General features: G+C 42.7%; 1 protein-coding gene across 1 annotated transcript in view; it reads left to right on the top strand.

The window, feature by feature from the left end:
- The first annotated feature begins 549 nt into the window (after positions 1-549).
- HTR1D (5-hydroxytryptamine receptor 1D) overlaps positions 550-20,073 on the top strand; it is a 69,714-nt gene continuing 50,190 nt past the window's right edge. The window contains exon 1 of the mRNA XM_040337291.1: positions 550-818. The gene's annotated coding sequence lies outside the window, so the exon portion shown is untranslated. The remainder of the gene's footprint in view (positions 819-20,073) is intronic.

Here is a 20,073-nt window from a genome sequence, read left to right on the forward strand (position 1 = left end):
TGCTTTGGGCCCCACAGCGATGAAAGACGGCCCTGACTGCGCCCCCCCTTCCTCCAGTAAATGGTCCTGCCCAGGGCATCCTCCCCTTCTGCCCACCCCTTGTACCAGCCCTGGGTAAGTGTCCCAATATTAAAAGTCAGCAGCTGCAGTATTTGTAGCTGCTGACTTAAAATGTTTCTTTTTTTTCAGCGGAACTCTGCTTTAAGTATGGTCTGTACAAGACTTTAGCATATTTATACGTCTAAGTATATATGATTTTGTGACAGATACAAATGTTTCTGGTCACAATATCTTCATGACATGCTATTGTGCCTAGTCATGTTATTTGTCATTTTATGACATTATAATTTACCCCTTAATTTCAAACACAATATAGCAAGAAGAGATTAGAGCAAATCCTGATTTAGTTTATTAGTAGTAGTTAGGAATTTGTGTATTCATGTGTCTGCCTTTTTACATATTCCCATTCATTAGTGTAAGAAGTGGTTAATCTACTCTGTACGTGCTGATGTGAACAGTTTAACTCCTCCCTTAGCTTATTCTGTGAATCCTACATCAATATGAACTGGAGACAGCTATAAGCTTCAGTTGCAAGCACCGCTCGGTACTGCTCTGCACTTTTCCACAATGGAACTTAGCAGAAATCAGCATTTTCTGGAGTGCCCAAAAGGGATATTGAGGATTTGAACCATTTCAGAACTAGAAGAATGCGAATGGAGAAGACAGATTACATGCATAAACAGCCTGAATGTGGAATACAAACCCTGGCAAAAAAACAAACAGAAGATGTGTCTTTGGATTTATTGCCATGAAATAGGGTTAGAGCATTTTTTATTTTATTTTTTTCATTTTCTATCTCCTTGGTAATAAATGTGAACTAGATGCTTTTAGCGCAGTTACTTTACACAGCTATTATCTTATAAAGGAGATTTGTCATGCACTTCTTGAAAAGCAAAACATCCTACTTTTGCTTTGCTCTTTCTATGCTGGTAAGATGAATTTTCTTTAGCAGTTTAAAAGCTCTGTATATAATTCATATATCCTTTGCTTATGAAAGAGATGAACACAGGCCAGATGCCAGATGTTAACTGTTAATAATTAACAGTTATTACTAGTTATAACTTGTATACAGGTCTGCATTAGTATACTAAGCAGCTAGGTAATTAAAGTGTTAGATCAGCAGATTAATTTGCAATTTGGATACATTATTGTAAATTATGTCTTCTTAATGTTTGGGGATCATTGCAATCACCCCACCTTTTAGCTTTTAGAACTTTAGGTTTTTGTGCTTTTCTTGTTTGTTGTTTTGTCTTTTTATATGAGTTTGTGTTTTGTAAAAAAAATCTTAACCCTCACACTGTCAGGATCAGTTGGATGTTATGATGCTGTTTGGTATATTTTTCATTAACAATATCTATTTTACAAGAAAAGACCCATAATACAATAACATACAGTAGATACAGTATACCTGTGAGTCAGTATTTATCCCAAATTTTACTTGAACTGTCACCTCTGCACAATATTACTGCTACAGCTTGCTTTATGTGAATGAGTCAGGCTTTAAATAGCCACCCTGACCTGCTTATTATATTGATGGATCTCTTTGCAGAAACAGACGTGTGTTTTAGAAATGGAAGCTTCATATGATGCTATGGTTAATGAACGTTCAGATTAGATTTTGGAATAGCTTTCAACAATTGCATATTGACTGCAAGATAGTGTCCAATATTGAAAATCAATAGGGTCATTGGAAAATAATTTTCAGCATGCTGATTGAATTTGAACACTTTTTGAAAAAACAAAACAAAGAGGGATAAATGTACTGAATGCTATGTGGTGATAGTCACTGTGTATAAGAACGTGTTAAGAAGATTCAAGGACATGCTGTTTCCATCTATGAGATTTTCCTGTGTTCGGATAGCCTAGAAGAGAATGAGCACTCATTGACCATTAGTAGGAGCAAGCAGCAGAAATGTCAGTATGAAATGCTGGTAGATTCATAAACTGTAACTAGCATGATTCAGTCATTTTCATTGTGAATATTAAATTGTAATATACTGTGGTTAGCAAGGTTTAAATGAATGCACAAAGTTCAACCGAATCGTAACCGCCTACCGCATATATACTGCAGAAGGGCGTCTGCGCTGCGTGGAATAACGTACCTGTACGTGATTTCATGCATGAGGTCTGGGGCGCACGCAGGAGCCGCCGGCGACCTGCTCCCACTGTGATTGGACACAGTGGAAGTTCTGTCCTGTGAGGGAGTAAAATAGAGATCTCTGTTTTCCTCCAGTCACAGCATTCCCCCACAGTTAGAAAGCACTCCCTAGGAGCACACATAACCATTTGATCGCCCCTGATGTTAACACCTTGCCCGTCAGTGTCATTTATACAGTGACAGTGACATATTGGCCTAAATTGATGAAGAAATTTTATTTAAAAAAAAATTTTTGTTGAATATGTTTTATAACAGAAAGTAAAAAAATATTATAATTTTTTTCAAAATTGTAGGTCTTTTTTTGTTTATAGCGCAAAAAAAAAACACAGAGGTGATCAAATACCACCAAAAAAAAGCTCTATTTGTGGGAAAAAGAGGACATCAATTTTATTTGGGTACAGCGTCAAACGGCCACGCAATTGTCAGTTAAAATGACGTAGTGCCTTATCGCAAAAAATGACCTGGTCAGGAAGGGGTTAAAACCTTTCGGGGCTGAAGTGGTTAAAGAAATCTCAGGTATATCATTCTTAATGAGGTAACTGGCAACTTCCTCTTAGGGATAAACAAATTCTGCTTGACCTAGTGGATACAGTCAGATGAATTACCTGGATCAAATACTCCAACAAATCTAGTAAATATCATTGGAGAGATCATTAGTACTAAAAAGTATCAAACCAACGTCTACATTTTTATATGAAGAATATTTTTCAGCACTAGTGAAGACATGAATTCTGATCAATAGACCCTTTGTGAGTTGCACAGCCCTTATCAGAAAAAAAAAGAACACTAGATGGCTCTTACAATTGATAACTACTATGTTTAAAGGGTTAGTCCACCCAAAACATACATTTAAGTTTTCAGTACATACTGGAGAATTAAATAACCTTGATTGAGTTCCTGAGTTTCGTTCTATTTTTTTTATTTATGTTATTATATTTTACATTATGCTAGCAGGTGGACAAGCAAAAAAAAAGTACTGCTCCAATGCTCCTATTACTGATATCAGTCAACATGACATGTAGTGTACTGGCGCAGATCGAATAAAACAGCTTGTCACACTACAATATGCTACAGAAAAATGGCAACTGATAGCACACAGGACTCCGACTCACCAGGTATAGTAAGATGGCTTCAGCTCTGCTCTCCACCCGCAGGAGAGGTTCCTGAGACACATTTCACCCCTAGTGGGCTTAATTGTCAATGATTAAGCCCACTAAAGGGGCGAAACGCCACTCAGGGACCTCTCAGCTGAGCTGAAGCCATCTTACATTACCTGGTTTAGTTTTGGTCACAGTGAGTCGGAGTCCTGTGTGCATTCTTCTTTACACTATGCTATGTTAAGTTATGCTTTGACTGGCTTTGATTGACAGCAATGGGAGCCAATGGCTCCTGCTGCCTCAGCAAAGCCAGTGAGACCAGGAAGTGAGGGAAGTGAAAAGCTGCAGATGGGCACAGCACTGGATTGAATAAGGGCTCAGGTAAGTAAAAGGGGGGTGAGGGTGGATACTGATGCTTAACCAGTTAAGGACTGAGCCTGTTTTTCAGACTCTGTGTTTACACGTTAAAAAAAAATTTTTTGCTAGAAAATTACTTTTAACCCCTAAACAATTATAAAAAAAATTCTAACACCCTAGAGAATAAAATGGCGGTCATTGCAATACTTTTTGTCACACCATACAAGCGCACAGTAAAGTTAGCCCAATTTTTTTTATAATGTGAAAGATAATGTTACGTCGTGTAAGTTGATATCCAACATGCCACGCTTCAAAATTGCGCCCGCTCGTGGATTGGCATCAAACTTTTACCCTTAAAGATCTCCACAGGCGAAGTTTAAAAAATTCTAGGGCTAGAATTATTGCTCTCACTCTAATGATTGTGGCGATACCACACATGTGTGGTTTGAACACCGTTTTAATATGCGGGCGCTACTCAAGTATGCGTTGACTTCTGCGCGCATGCTCGTCGGGACGGGGCGCTTAAAAAAAATGTTTTTATTATTATTTATTTTACTAGATTTTAATTATTTTTGCACAGGTTTTTTTTTAAAAAAGGGTCACTTCTATTCCTATTACAAGGAATGTAAACATCCCTTGTAATAGAAAAAAGAATGACAGGTCCTCTTAAATATGAGATCTGGGGGTCAAAAAGATTTCAGATCTCATATTTAGACTAAAATGCAATAAAAAAAATGTTGTTATTTGAAAAAATGACAAAAATAAATTTGCCCTTTAAGACGTATGGGCGGAAGTGATGTTTTGACATCGCTTCCGCCCTGCTATGGTATGGATATGGGTGGGGGCCATCACTCGTATACATGCCCAGCACGAGAAAGGACCCGTTCGGCTTCGACATTGCCGACGGCTCTGGCGCTGGAGAGCGGCGGGAGGGGGGCCCCTCTCCCGCCGCTGATAAGGTGATCTTGTGGCGAATCCGCCGCAGAGACCACCATTATCATTTACAGGACCGCCACTTGAAGAGATGGATACCTCGGTTGTGGCAGCAGCTCAAACTAAAGACATATATAGTCATGCGGCGGTCCTTAAGAGGTTAAACATTTTTTACTATAATGCAAGCAATGCTTTAAGGTAAAAAAAACATAAGATTTATAACCACATTAGTTCATCTTTAAGAGCAACAATTAAAGGGGTTGTAAAGGTTTGTTTTTTATTTTCTAAATAGCTTCCTTTAAGCTAGTGCATTGTTGGTTCACTTACCTTTTCCTTCCATTTCCCTTCTAAATGTTTTTTTACTTTGTCTGAATGTATCACTTCCTGTTTCTCCTCAGTAAGCTTGCCCCCATCATCTGGCTGGGGGTTAGTCAGCCAGAACAGCTAACTGAGGAGGAACAGGAAATTCAGACAAAGAAAACAAAGAAAAAAAATTTTAGAAGGGAAATCGAAGGAAAAGGTTAGTGAACCAACAATGCAACAATGCACTAGCTTAAGTGTCGGTTCACACTACAGCGACATGAAAGTCGGCACGACTTTGCGAGGCAAATTCGAGGCAACTTCAAAGCAACTTCGAGGCAACTTTGAGGCAACTTCAAGTCGCCTCCAGGACAGGCAACTTTGCCAGTGGCCTATCAAACAATAATCAGCTCTGTGGGAGGGAGGGGTTTGCCTGAGAAAACTATTTTCTCTTCCTGTAAAGTTGCCTCAGTTAAGACAGTGATCCAACTTTGGAGGCGACTTCCATTGAAATCAATGGGTACAAGTCGCCTAGAAGTCGCCTTGAAGTAGTACAGGAACCTTTTCTGAAGTTGGAGCGACTTTAGTAGTGTGCATTAAGACTGCTCTCATTCACTTTAATGTAATTTCTCATGTTGCGTGACTTGGGGCGACTTGGGGGACACTAGTCGGATCCCAAGTCGCGGTAGTGTGAACCGGCACTTAAGGAACCTATTTAGAAAATAAAAAACAAACCTTTACCCCTTTTAAGAAGTTATAAAGGCAGAAGTTTTTTTTTTTTTTATCTTAATGCATTTATGCATTAAGAATAAAAATCTTATGTGTGTAGCAGACTCCCCAGCACACTCTAATTCTTACCTGAACCCCATCTCTGTCCAGCGATGTCCATGAATCCTTCGGCCATCCGGGGCTATCCTCCTAATTGGCTGAGACACAGCAGCAGCAACTGGTATGTAAAGTAGCACACCTGAACAATGTTCTCCAACAAAATGGTCTAGTATGGTATTGAGGGGGGCACCATTCTTTGGTTGTTTTTTGGTATTGGGGTCCCCCTTAAAATTTATACCAAGCCCTATCTCAAAAAAGCAAAACTGCATGGGGTCCCCACCAACATCCACACCAGACACTTATCCTAGGTAGGGGTCTGGAATGGATTTTTAGGGAATCCCCATGCAAAAAAAGTATGCATAAGGATCCCATGGGTGGGTGAGTATCGGGGGTCCAAAAAAAAGGGGGTGGGTGGGCAGAGATTCAGTTTAAAAGGGTGCCTTGCCAGAGTGGGTTTTCTCAGAATCTGGAAGACCCCTTTAAAATAAAACTCACTGACACTGAAGACATTTTTTTTTTTTAAAAAACAACATGTCCCACCATGTAAATTCAACAGCCAGCAATGTGGATCCATCATCAAACGTGATGAACAAAACTCTATTGACCCATCGATACAAACAGAACAACCTCTGCCATGATGATTTTCTCTTGTCGTACTCCTATCGCAAATGACAACTCCCAGACTTACAGCTGAATGATAATAAACCGGCTGGGGATTCCAAGAGGCTAAATTGACCAAATGTGGTCATGGACATATTTGATCAATGTTGTCACCCTGTGTGCTGCTGGCTTGTTTACTAAATGACAGCTTCTAGTGGGTGGCTGGAAGCTGTCATTTAGAGGCTGTAGTAAAACTCCCATTAAAATAATGACTTCCAGCTGCAGCAGACATATTTTCAGACAGGTGGGAAAAATCTGGCCATTTAGTTTGTCCACTTGATAAACTGCAAACTGATTGAAACTGAGTCAAACTCATGGTTGACCCAAAGCTCATCCCTAATGACATCTTGCCTAGGTACCATGGGTGGAAGCTGGGGAAAAGGTAAGTATATTATCAATCCCCCTGTTTACTGCTGTCACTGGAATTACCATTGTACAGCAATAATGGAATGTAAACAAGCAATAGCAGATGTGCTGTAATATATGTGATTTGCAGAGCCACTTCTATATAATATGTGTTTTACCCAATAGAAGTCCATGGCCCCATGCCATGGACATTTTGGGCTCTTACATCACACATGTTGTATTCAGGTTGAAGGGTGGAGGGGAAACAAGAAACTTCCATTTCTCAATTTCCCCTGTAAGTGTTTAAGATGACCCCCTAATTCTACAGTTTTTTAAGATTTTTTTGCCTGTACTCACCGTATAAGACGACCCTCCTTCCGAGGCTTCATATTTCTTCCTTCTGGAGCCATGTTCTTCTTCATTCTTGCTGGAGCCACATTCTTTTCCTTCTTGCTGGAGTTGGAGCCAATCACAGCGAGCGATGTATTCTATTAATGAATACAAAGCCTGCTTGGATTGGCAGAGGTTGTAACATCATCAGCCCACGCCTCTCTGACTCTCAAAGCCAATCCGAGCAAGCTACTGTATGTAGCCTGCTCGGATTGGCAGAGGTTGTTACTCCAATCTGAGCAGGCTCTGTAATCATTTGAATACATCGCTCACCGGCATTGGCTTAGCGGTATATACTGTATGTAGCCGAAGCTACATACAGTATTACTGCACATCCAGCAGGCATCAGAGCAGCTGACCCAGCGTATAAGACGACCCCTGCTTTTTGGACAGTTTTTTAAAGTGAAAAAGGTAGTCTTATACGCCAGCAAATACAGTAGTGAGATCAGATGTGCTTTGCTCTGAGCTCAGCTGTTCAATGTTCAAAACTGTCAGATCTTGCCTGCTTTTAAAAACAGCAGAGCATTTAATCCTTAACCAGTTTAGGCAGTACAGAGGTGACATTAGGGGTAATGACCCAACATAGCAATTCTGAAAACATAGCAACTGCCATGTGACATTTTATTCCACATTAGGGGTAATGACCCAACATAGCCATTCTGAAAACATAGCAACTGCCATGTGACATTTTATTCCATATTAGACATGACATCCTAAACGTCACATAATGAGCTTAAATGTGTTGACTGAGATATCTACTGGTACCACAGACCATTTAAATATAGGAAATATGAGGTAAATATGAGGTTTCCCTATTTTTCTGAGTGTTATCTTTATGCAAGGGGACCTTTAGTATGGTTTTTTTTTTTTTTTTTTTACAACCATAGCAAATAATAAAGAATACAAACTTGTCCTGCTCTTTTCTTAACAGGCAAAACTCTGGTAGTTTTTGGTGGTGATATAACTTACTGTCCACTGTCATCTCCACACTTTTATATTGGCCAAAGAGACAGCACACCATAGTGTTTCCTTGGCAAAAAAAAATACCCAGCAAGCTTCTTGCTGGTTTTTGCCGAGAAACTTGGCCGTGTGTATGAGGCCTGACACTACCTAAAAGTTTTATGGCTTTGTCTGTTCAGAATAGCCTAGCATTTGAGCACAGCAGGAGGAAACAAGATTTGCAGAAGTTAAGTGCAGGCACCTCTAGGCAGTGGCGTATCTAGGGTATGGCAGGTATGGCATGTGCCATGGGCGCTATGTGAAGGGGGCGCTTGTGAGTGGCTGGGCAGCAAGGCACTTATCACATACTTGTCAGCAACAGTTACAATTGTGTTGGGACATTCCTGTGTTTTGGACCTGTGGCAGTCCCATGTACTTTCCATAAAAATCGTTTTTGGGCATGGATGAACTGGGCTGAGGTGTGTGATCCCCCCCCTAAAAAAACTTGAACCACTCCGCTCTCACTGGGTGCCGCCCACACAGTATGCTGGGAGAGATGTAGCAGCCATCTACTAGCTAAGTAGATAGCAGGGGCGTCCTAGCCAATCAGCGCCCTCAGAAGTGTCAGCTGACTGCCATCACATGACAAGAGTGATGGCTGCTCCCTGTTGCATGCTGCTATTGGTGTTGGTTCCTTCAGTCCTGGGGGCGCAGAGCTCGGAGGTGTATGTCACCCACTCCCTGGGCGCCCTTAGCACTATGCCTGGGAGGAGGGGGGACGCTGTGACCTGGGCTGCATTGAAGAAGAACACCATCAAGCATAACAGGTGAGTGATACAGGCTGACTGGGGGAGGGAGGGAGATCATAGAGAAAGTGAGGACAGGAGAAAGTGGGAGCTCATTACAGAGCTGATATCAGGAGGAGTGTCCATTGTTTATGTGACATGTAATGAGTATAAAGTGCTCATGGCAAAGGTGATACCAGGACGTGGGTCTCTCTCACACTGTGTCACAGCAGCAGCAGCTCACCCATCCTGTATACAGATCAGCCAACACTCACAGATAGTTGTTAGGAAATTATTCCCTGCTCTTCTCTTTATCTATTTACAATGCATCTCCTGTACATGCCCGCAGTCTGACCATCTCCTGTAGCATGCCCGCAGTCTGGCCATCTCCTGTACCATGCCCGCAGTCTGACCATCTCCTGTACATGCCCGCAGTCTGACCATCTCCTGTACCATGCCCACAGTCTGACCATCTCCTGTACATGCCCGCAGTCTGACCATCTCCTGTACCATGCCCGCAGTCTGACCATCTCCTGTACCATGCCCGATGTCTGACCATCTCCTGTACCATGCCCGCTGTCTGACCATCTCCTGTACAATGCCCGCTGTCTGACCATCTCCTGTACCATGCCCGCAGTCTGACCATCTCCTGTACCATGCCCGCAATCTGACCATCTCCTGTACATGCCCACAGTCTGACCATCTCCTGTACATGCCCGCAGTCTGACCATCTCCTGTACATGCCCGCAGTCTGATCATTTCCTGTACATGCCCGCAGCCCATGATCATCTCCTGTAGCATGCCTGCAGTCCATGATCATCTCCTGTACATGCCCGCAGTCTGACCATCTCCTGTACATGCCCGCAGTCTGACCATCTCCTGTACATGCCCGCAGTCTGATCATCTCCTGTACATGCCCGCAGCCCATGATTATCTCCTGTAGCATGCCTGCAGCCCATGATCATCTCCTGTACATGCCTGCAGCCCATGATCATCTCCTGTACATGCCCACAGTCTGACCATCTCCTGTACATGCCCGCAGTCTGATCATCTCCTGTACATGCCCGCAGTCTGATCATCTCCTGTACATGCCCGCAGTCTGATCATCTCCTGTACATGCCCGCAGTCTGATCATCTCCTGTACCATGCCCGCAGTCTGATCATCTCCTGTACCATGCCCGCAGTCTGACCATCTCCTGTACATGCCCACAGCCCACGATCATCTCCTGTAGCATGCCTGCAGCCCATGATCATCTCCTATACATGCCCACAGTCTGATCATCTCCTGTACATGCCTGCAGTCTAACCATCTCCTGTACATGCCCGCAGTCTGACCATCTCCTGTACATGCCCACAGTCTGACCATCTCCTGTACATGCCCACAGTCTGATCACCTCCTGTACATGCCCGCAGTCTGACCATCTCCTGTACATGCCCGCAGTCTGACCATCTCCTCTACATGCCCGCAGTCTGACCATCTCCTGTACATGCCAGCAGTCTGATCATCTCCTGTACATGCCCGCCGCCCATGATCATCTCCTGTAGCATCCTGCAGCCCACGATCATCTCCTGTACATGCCCGCAGTCTGACCATCTCCTGTTTATATATATATATATATATATATATATATATATACACAAAGACATACAGTTACACTCACATCATACTGGTATGTATGTCAGTGTACATTACCGATTATGTGTGTGCATTGAGTTTGTTACATTGTTTTTGTATGTTACTGTGTGCACCAATGTATTTTAATGACTGAGTGCCAGTGTTGGCATCATCAGTGATTTTTGTATCAGTGTGTGCCTGCGGACCATTGTGTGTGTTGAGTGTAGAAAGAGTAGAAACAGAACAATATGACTTTGAGCACATCATAGACCAGTTTGCATTAGTAAAAGCAAGGAAGGTGCAGTTGTAATTTTTATGTAGTGCCAATCCATAATTTGTTAATTAAAAGATTAAAGAGCTTGACTTGTTTTGTTAGCTGTCTTTTCTGTTTAAAGTTATCTGAAAGGTGGGTTTCAAATGTTTTGACAGGGGCGCAGTTTCAGTGCTTGCCATAGGCGCCATTTTCACTAGATACGCCTCTGCCTCTAGGTACTTACTCTTTATATCTGCTAGCAGCTCTATTTTTTACAGTGTTAAGCCTTTTACACACGCTCGTTTTCATGGCAAGAAAACTGCTGGCAGAGCTTTTTGCAGAGAAAACCGTTCGTGTGTATGGTTTCTCGTCGAGAAAACTGTTGTGAATCTTAAAGAGAAAAAAAGAGAACCTGCTCTCTATTTTCTCGCCGGGAGTCTCAATTTTCTCGTCATGATTCTCGTCGAGCTGGTTTACCACTAGAAAAACATTTGTGTGTATGCTTTTCCGAGTCTTAAAAACCCGTGCATGGTCAGAATCAAGTATGAGATGGGAGCGCACCTTCGGTAAAACTAGTGTAGCGGCTTGCTCTTTTTGAGCCAGCGCTATTGTAAATTTAGAGGGAAGTCTGAGAGTTAGTTTTCTCAGACATTTGTGATTTTGAGCAAATTTGGCTTCTGTTCAAGCCATGGCTGTGCTGTGAGTGACCACTATTTTTCGCCTGGGGTGTAGTTGTTACTCCAGGTCAAGTGTGGCAGCAGCTAGGTCAAGGTGATTTGGGTATTCTTCCTCGGCAGCCAATCAGTGGGGTTGATCATCCCACTGTGCATGCTGGGGAGGGGTACTTAAGGGACAGACGTCACTGAACTGGGGTCGTCGATCCTGAGTCTGTCATCCCACCACCCCCCGTGTGTGGCCCTCCTGGCTGGGGGTGCGTGTTCCTGTGATCCTGGGTCCGGGACCACGTTGGTCCGGGGTTGTGATTTTCCGAGTAGGCCCAGTAAGCAGATTGGGTCTACGCATGGGAAGGTGATCCTGTGCTGTATGTCCTGAGGGAGGAAGCCGCTTCATGAAGGACCTATCTTGGAGAGGACCGAGCACAAGGCTGGTGTCTCAAGAGAGGCCTTGAACTTCATCAAAGGATGCAACGTTTGCTGAAAGGCTTGATGGTAATCGCCTGTCAGTCTCATGTTCTACAAGAAGTTAATATAATAATTATGAATATATCAACTCTAACTCCATGGAGAGTCTAGTACACAGTATTTTATTGCAAAAATACACCGGAATCACTGGAAAACAGAAGGGAACTTTGGGCCAGATCCACAGCCAGCTGCCGTAACTTAAATATTCCCATTTAAGTTACACTGCCGGAGAATTTCTACCTAAGTGCCCGATCCACAAAGCACTTACCTAAAAATTTTCAGCTGTGTAACTGAAATCCGGCCGGCGCAAGGCGTTCCTATTCAAATGGGGCGAGTCCCATTTATATTAGGCGCGCTCCCGCGCCGGCCATACTGCGCATGCTCACGACATCATTTTCCCGACGTGCTTTGCGCGGTTTTACGTTGCGCCGGGTTTTGAGAATCCGACGGGCGAAAAAAAAAAATACGAGTTGTGGCGGGAAAATTTTTTTTGAAAAAAAAAGACGGCGACGCGGGATAGAAGGGTCTACTTTTACAAGGCCTAAACAGTTTAGGCCTTGTAAAAGCAGCCCTAATTTTACGATTGCAAACTAATACTTACGGAGAAAAAACGAAGCTGAAAAGCTTTGTGGATCTCCGTAAGTGCTAATTTGCATACCCGAAGCGGCATTTCGACAGTCCCTTACACATGTCGGATCTTCTCCCTATCTATTGGAAACTGATTCTGTGGATCAGTTCCAAAGATAGAAACAGGGATACAACGGCGTATCAGTAGATACGCCGTCATATCCCTTTTGTGGATCTGGCCCTTTTGTTTCAGGTCACACAGGACTAACAAATGAGTGCACTCAGCAAAGATTACAATATCTTTTGAGTTATTTCTACATCGCTCAACACATTTTCCCTGTCAGTGTACATCCTATGCATATGCTCACTCTGCACATTGCCCAGCTACCATATTATTCAGTCATCTCCTGCAGGGGCACTCCAGCTGTGAATTTCCTTTTATTATCATTATCATTTAATTTAATTATTAGCCATTTATACAGTATTTTCCGTCTGGAAATTTCAGCAGGAGTGATCCATTTGGCGTCCGGATCGCCGCAGTTATTTACTGTATATGTTTGTCTATGTTTTTGTCTTTTATGTGTTGTTTGTTGCATGCTACTTGAACCTGGTTCATTAGTGCAGTACTTGCCGGCCGCTGCTATTAGGTTTTATTAGAGCTATTTAGCCAGTAATTTGTAATTTTTGCTACTATATATCCTGTCATTTTGTATATATTTATTACCATCCAATACATTTTTGATCTATATCATTGTCCATCACTGCCTTGGTAGCCCTCTTGTTATCCCTTAGGGACACTGTCTCTTGGTTCCCTTTATGGGATAACCCCCCCCTTTTATATGCAAGTCTTCTTGGCTACGGTGGTGACCTTCAGAGTGGGGGAGTGACTATTTATAGACTCTTGGGATATTTGCATTTTGATGTGTTAGTGGGGATGTGCTCATTTTTTGATATGTTTATCTACAAGAAGTTACTCTGGAGAGATCCGGGTGCTGAATCCTGTACTGTGAGGATTCTGGACGGAAAAGTGTCCCTAATCTGTGGGAAGGTCTGTGGCAGAGACTATACCATTTTCCGTGTGTCACCCCGGCTGCTAGGCTAGTGAGAGAAACCTATCTGGGTGCACAATACCCACTCTGGCTAGAGTGTCGACGAAAGCTGTGTCACTGGAAGCAGGAGTGTTTCCGAATTGCAACTATGTACCTGAACCTATCTACCTGTGTAACAGGCGCTCCAGCACCATAATGCGTTCCACGCTGGAACACATTATGGCGACCACGCCATGACATCATCGCCCGGCGCCGCGTGTGTTCCAGCCTGGAACGCGGAAGTGCGCTGCGGATCAGCGCTGGATTCAGCTCACCTGTCTCCTGCCTATAAAGGCATTCAATTTAAATAGAAACACTGTTCTATTATTGTCGGCCGTAGCCGGCTAGGCTACAACACGGCTGCCGACGCTCTCCACGCTACAGTTGTGCCTTACTAGGAGTCTCCAGGTCTTCATAGCCATTATCCTAACTACCTCTGGATAACCATTGCTACAGGCACCCTGAGGCCTCGTACACACGACTGAGAAACTCGACGGGCGAAACACATCGAGTTCCTCGTCGAGTTCCTTGTTAGGCTTGTCGAGGAACTCGACAAGCTTGCTTTGCATACACACAGTCAAGCCAAAATCTCCTTGTTCTCAAATGCGGTGACATACAATGGCAGGGGAAGTTCGATTCCACTGGCTAAACTCTTGGGGCTGCTTTTGCTAATTTCATGTGTTTGCGTGTTAAATAAAAGTTTGGTAAGAGACGATTTGCACTTTTCAGTCTGTTACAGCTTGAAAAATGGGTTATCTCCATTACAAATGCTACTTTTACTCCCGTCTCATAAGTTAATCTGAGCAAGCACGGGTTTTTTAGCATACAGACGTCCGAGTTTCTCGTTGAAAACCAGACCGTCGAGGATCTCGATGAGCCAAATCAGACTCCCGTCGAGAAAATAGAGAACTTGCTCTCTTTTTGGCTCGTCGAGGTTCTCGACAGTTTCCTCAACGAAAATGTACACACGACCGGTTTCCTCGGCAAAAAATATCTCCCAGCAAGGTTCTTGCTGGTTTTTGCCGAGAAACTCGGTCGTGTGTACCAGGCCTAACAGCAATTCCTTGCTGACACCATACACAACGGAATCCATCTTTCAAGCCTGCAAACGGATAAGTATCTCTTCTTTAACTTGTAGTACCATAGAAAGATCTGCTACAAATATTGTTACTGGACATATGTTGTACTTAAATATTGGCTTGTAAACTAACATCTCTAACTTGGGACTGACTGTTGTGCCTTGGCTGTTTTAAAGGAACATACTTACAAATACGCTGAGTTATAAATGACTTTTTTATGCAATTACTAATTGCTATAACTACCCATATTTACTACGTGCCTGACATACGTTCTTACTTGTTAAAGAGCCCATGCCCTAAGTTACTGAACATGTTTGCTCTAAATTTTTCTATGCTAAGGGTTGAAGCTATTTTCATACCTGCACCCTTCGTGGCCTAATACACTACTGTATGTTAAACTAATAATCAATTGCGTACAGTTGTGCATTGGAATCTTCACGTGTATGCTATAATTTTAAACGCTAAGGTCTGGTCGCATGTTGTAATACATCCAGCCTTAGTAGCTCAACGTCTTTCTTTATGTGAGAGAGAGATGATGTAGAGAACCCCCAAACTCCTGTTTGCATGGAGTGACGCCTGGTGTCCCGTACTGATAATCACTTACATTCAGAAGTGCATTGGAATCCTTACGTGCATTGTATACTTTTGACCGCTAGGGGTTGGTCGCATGTTGTAATATGTCCTCCCCTAGCAGCTCAACGCCTTCCTTTATGTGAGGGAGAGATGATGTAGAGAACCCCCAAACTCCTGTTTGTGTGGAGTGACGCCTGGGGTCCAATACTGAATTCTCACATAGAGAAGAGCATTGAAATCCTTGCTGACCGCAGTTGTGGTTCACTCTCGTTCGCCAGAGCTTTGCAACCTGTTACCCTTCCACCTCTTCATTCACTTCTTTCATCTTCCTGTCAAGTTCAGCAAATAAATCTTAGAAAAATAAGTGCAAAGTAAGGACATTGAACTTTCTCGGCTCTCACCTAAAACCGTGGACAGCGAGGAGATAGAGGTAACATGCCGCCTGAAAATATCCAGTAGCTCTTTCGGGGGTAGTGCTACACTAGGGTTCATAATGGAGATAGCACATTCGTCATGCTGTAACAGACTGAAAAGCGCGAATCGTCTCTCACCAAACTTTTACTAACACGTTGTTAACACGAGATTAGCAAAAGCAGCCCCAAGGGTGGTGCCAGTGGAATCGAACTTCCCCTTTATAGTGCCGTCGTACGTGTTTTACGTCACCGCGTTTGAGAACGACAAGATTTTGGCTTGACAGTGTGTATGCAAAGAAAGCTAGACAAGATACTCATCAATCTTGACATGAATCCCGTCAAGAAAAACCTTTTTTTTTACGACGGGATTCTCAGCCATGTGTACAGGGCTTCAGAGTTGCCTCAAAATGTGTCTAAAAGAGACTTAGATTTTGCCGATGCCTAGAGGTGCTTACACTTACTGTACCCGCAGCAGCCTCCAAAACTCTCCTGTTAAAGGTGAGTTTGAGACTGTTTTGACTAGTAAAGCTCAGACACTTTGGTATAGTATCAGAACTTGCTGCTAAGCTCTATACATATTCCTACTGGACTATTGCTATGGTTGGAAGCTTCACTAATCAACAGGAATGTACAGGAGGGGGGAAAGAGTGGTCAAACTTTGGCAATATGAGGAAGTTCTAAAGATTTAACTGTCAAAACAAACTGGCATTTATATTTGACTGGTAGATTTGGGAGCCTGCTGCACGTACAGAATGTGCAGACACCTTCATAATTCATCATTTAACAAATGCAGTAGTTTATTTTCCCTACTGTGCGACTCTTTTTAAGGTATCTGATCTTGGTTGGGTCTTATTTATTCATTTCAACACCTTTCTACAATGCTACAATTCAGTTTTAGTGTCATAGACAAATAGACTGGTGAAAATCATGCTTATTGATCCAGAGGGATCTGTGGGAAGGAGGAAGACAATCAAGTGTGCTCTCAATGTTACTATCTGCAATTAAATGTCAATCTAAGGGACATCCTGGGTCTACAGGAAGCCAGGGCTGATTCTTATATTAATACTAAATTGTCTAGCTCAGTGGTTCTCAACCTTTTAGTGCCGTGACCCCTTGATAAAATTTCCCAAGTTTGGGGGACCCCTAACAGTAAAAAAAAATCGTAGCGTGTGTTGTCAGCACCCAAGGCAAGACAAGTAATTTGCGCCCCTCTCCACTCGTACAGTATTAAAACCTCATATGGTAGATTTTAGGATGTATCACTCTTTCTCTTTGTTCTCCTTTCTTTCCCTTTTATCTCTCGCTATCCTCATTTCTTGTCCCCCCCCCCCCCAATCCCTCTCTCTAGCCGTCTTTCTTGTTTTTTTCTCTTATTCTCTCTCTCCCTTTTTCTTTCTTCTTTCCCCTTTTTTCTTCTCCCTTCCATGAATTCTCTATTTGAATTCCTTCTCTTACTCCTTGGTGGAGGGGGAATGGGATGAGTGGCGATGCTGGGGGGAGTTCTGATCAGCCAACTTAGGTGCTCTTGATCACGGTATCTGCTGATCTGAGAACTGTAGTGGGGACTTTTAATGGCAACTATAACTCACAGGTAGTGTTACTCACTGTGTCTCCGACTTTGTGGTGTCTCGTAGCAGTGACCCCTAGGCTGAAATCAGGAGATAGGGTCTCCTCTAGCCCCTCCCACCTCACATTCCTCACCAGTCAGTGGACCTCTAGTCTCTGCCCCCCAGCCATACCGTGAACTGAATAGGCGGCTGCGAAGAGGCTGAGTTGGCGGCCATGGGCTCCAGAGACAGCCCTGCTGGGCAGACGCAAGAAGGCTGGGAAAGTGGTGCAGGGTTTAGGAACAGCCCAGAATTTTTTTGGTGACCCCTGGCAAATCATCATTTGACGCCCGAGGGGGTCCCGACCCCCAGGTTGAGAACCACTGGTCTAGCTAAACAGATAAATGCATATTAATGTTTTATCTGCCAAGAGATTTTAAATTCTGTGCAGTCAATAATGTGATATACAGATCTTGTTGTACACTAAACATGCTGGAGGCAAAAGTGAGAGTCCTTGGGTCCATGCAATGGACATCACAGGCTCACATAGCAACATTTTGGTGAATCAGTAAACATATAAATATATTAACCAAGTACTTTAATGTTTGCTTGGAATTCTGTCCTGTTTGTTACGTTTAATACTACAACTTCATCTAGTACTGCAAAAGTCTAATAAACTGATTTGGCCAAATAATTGGCGGTGAATAGTATCTGATAATTGACATTGTCAGAAGGTTCTTAAAGTTCATCTGAACTGTAAGTGAAGATTTATTATGCTATAATATATATGCAGAAATTTTGTTTAATTGCGCCTTACAGTGCCCTGAATGATATACTTTAGTCTTTGATTCCTCCTGAGAAATAGCAATTAACAACCTGATATTTGATTATACCTTAAGACTCCAGTGCTTTGAGTATCATATCTGTTTATTTGCACTGTGAGATTAACGATCTCACTATTATGCTGTCACTCTTTACTGGAGGCTCTGACATGATGAAGCTAAATCCCTGTCTATCTCAAGATGGCTGCCTCCTCAAAGAAACACATTAGCTGCAGGGAGAACCCAGTCATTACTGGTGAGTTATCCTTTGCCCTCTGTCTGCTTTTAATGGGCAAAACTTCCAGAGTACAGTTCCTCTTTAACCGCTTGCCGACTGCCGCACAAACTTATACGTCGTCAGAATGGCATGGTTGTGCAAATGGACGTATATATACGTCCCCTTTAAATGCCGCGAGCTCCGTGACCGTGCCCACAGGAACTGCAGCCTCAATGTCAGCCTTTGTCCCGCGATTGCGTCACGGAGCTGAAGAACGGGAAGATGTTAGTGTAAACACAACATCTCTCCGTTCTGCCTAGTGACACTGTCACTGATCGTGTTCCCTGTCATCGGGAACAGCATTCAGTGACATGTCACAGCAAGCCACGCCCCTTTAGAAGCACTCCCTAGGTCACACTTAACCCCTTCAGCTCCCCCTACAGATTAACCCCTTCACTACCATTGTCATTTTTACAGTAATCATTATATTATAGATTTTTTTAGGGATATTTATTATAGCAACAGGTAAAAAATATTGCATTTTTTTCAAAATTGTCGCTCTTTTTTTGTTTATAGCGCAAAAAATAAAAACCGCAGAGGTGATCAAATACCACCAAAAGAAAGATCTATTTGTGGGAAAAAAAATACTTAAATGTTGCTTGGGAGCCACGTCACACGACCGCACAATTGTCAGTTAAAGCGACGCAGTGCCGAATCGCAAAAAGTGGCCCGGTCATTGACCAGCCAAATGATCCGGGGCTAAAGTGGTTAAATATTCTACTACAATTCATTAGATCAGCAGTCATCTGGGGGCAGCTCTCTGATATCAGAAAGAAAAACCTTGCCTCTACCAAGACGACCACCTACACACAGAGGCACTTTACTGAACAGGGCACTATAAGTTAGTAAGAAGGAAAAGAACATCTGCAGAGAGACCACAGGCCATATCAGTGACTGGTATTTTGCTTTCTGCTTGACTTTTTTTCACACACCTTCCACAGTTCAATTCCACTTTATCTTTTTTGCCACCTTAGAAGATTTCCTAAATGAATTAATTCAAAGCATTGCTGGTATTTGACTGTGTGGGGCCATTTGGAATAAGATACTGATCTGTAAATAGCCTCAATATGTTATTTATTTTTTACCAACATTACTCTTTAGTCATTGTTCAGCTTTAGGCTGAACATATACAATATATAGATATTTTATATTAGAAATACTATCTTTAACTTAGAAAACAATAATCTGAAAATAAATATGCTTTTCACGTTTTCAGGATGATGGAAAATGTAGATAAAATGATACCTGTATACAGGCTTATGAAATATATTGAAACAGCACGCTTTAGTTCATTTTGGTCTGTATGGTGTTATCTTTAGAAGAATGTCCAAGCTTTTTTTAATGCTTACATTTTCAAACTCTTTAGCCAAGAAACTATATTGCTTACTCTACATCTTCCTATTTCTATGGTAAGCTACCGGTAATACAATTCAAGGTGCTAATACGCATAGCTGCAGGATAAAATATGTTAAACAGGCACTATATTGTAAATAAATATCTATATTACATTATAGTTACTACAAGGAGGGCTTTTGGATTTGGGGCCCCCCTATCTCTGAACAGCCAGGCAACCCGCATTTTCCAACTTTCATTCAGAGACAAAGAATCAGTCCATGGGCTTGTTTTTGTTGTTTTATTGGGGAAACCAATTTGGATAGGGAATATGGATTATGGGAGGCCCAACTTGACTTGAAAAACAACAATAAGGCCCCTTTCACACTGAGGAGTTTTTCAGGGGGTTTAGCGCTAAAAATAGCACCTAAATACCGCCTGAAAAACTCCTGCCCAGCATTCTCAATGTGAAAGCCCAAGGGCTTTCACACTGAGGCGATGCGCTGGCGGGAAA

The sequence above is a fragment of the Rana temporaria genome, chromosome 2, assembly GCF_905171775.1.
Source record: "Rana temporaria chromosome 2, aRanTem1.1, whole genome shotgun sequence".
NCBI lineage: Eukaryota > Metazoa > Chordata > Amphibia > Anura > Ranidae > Rana > Rana temporaria.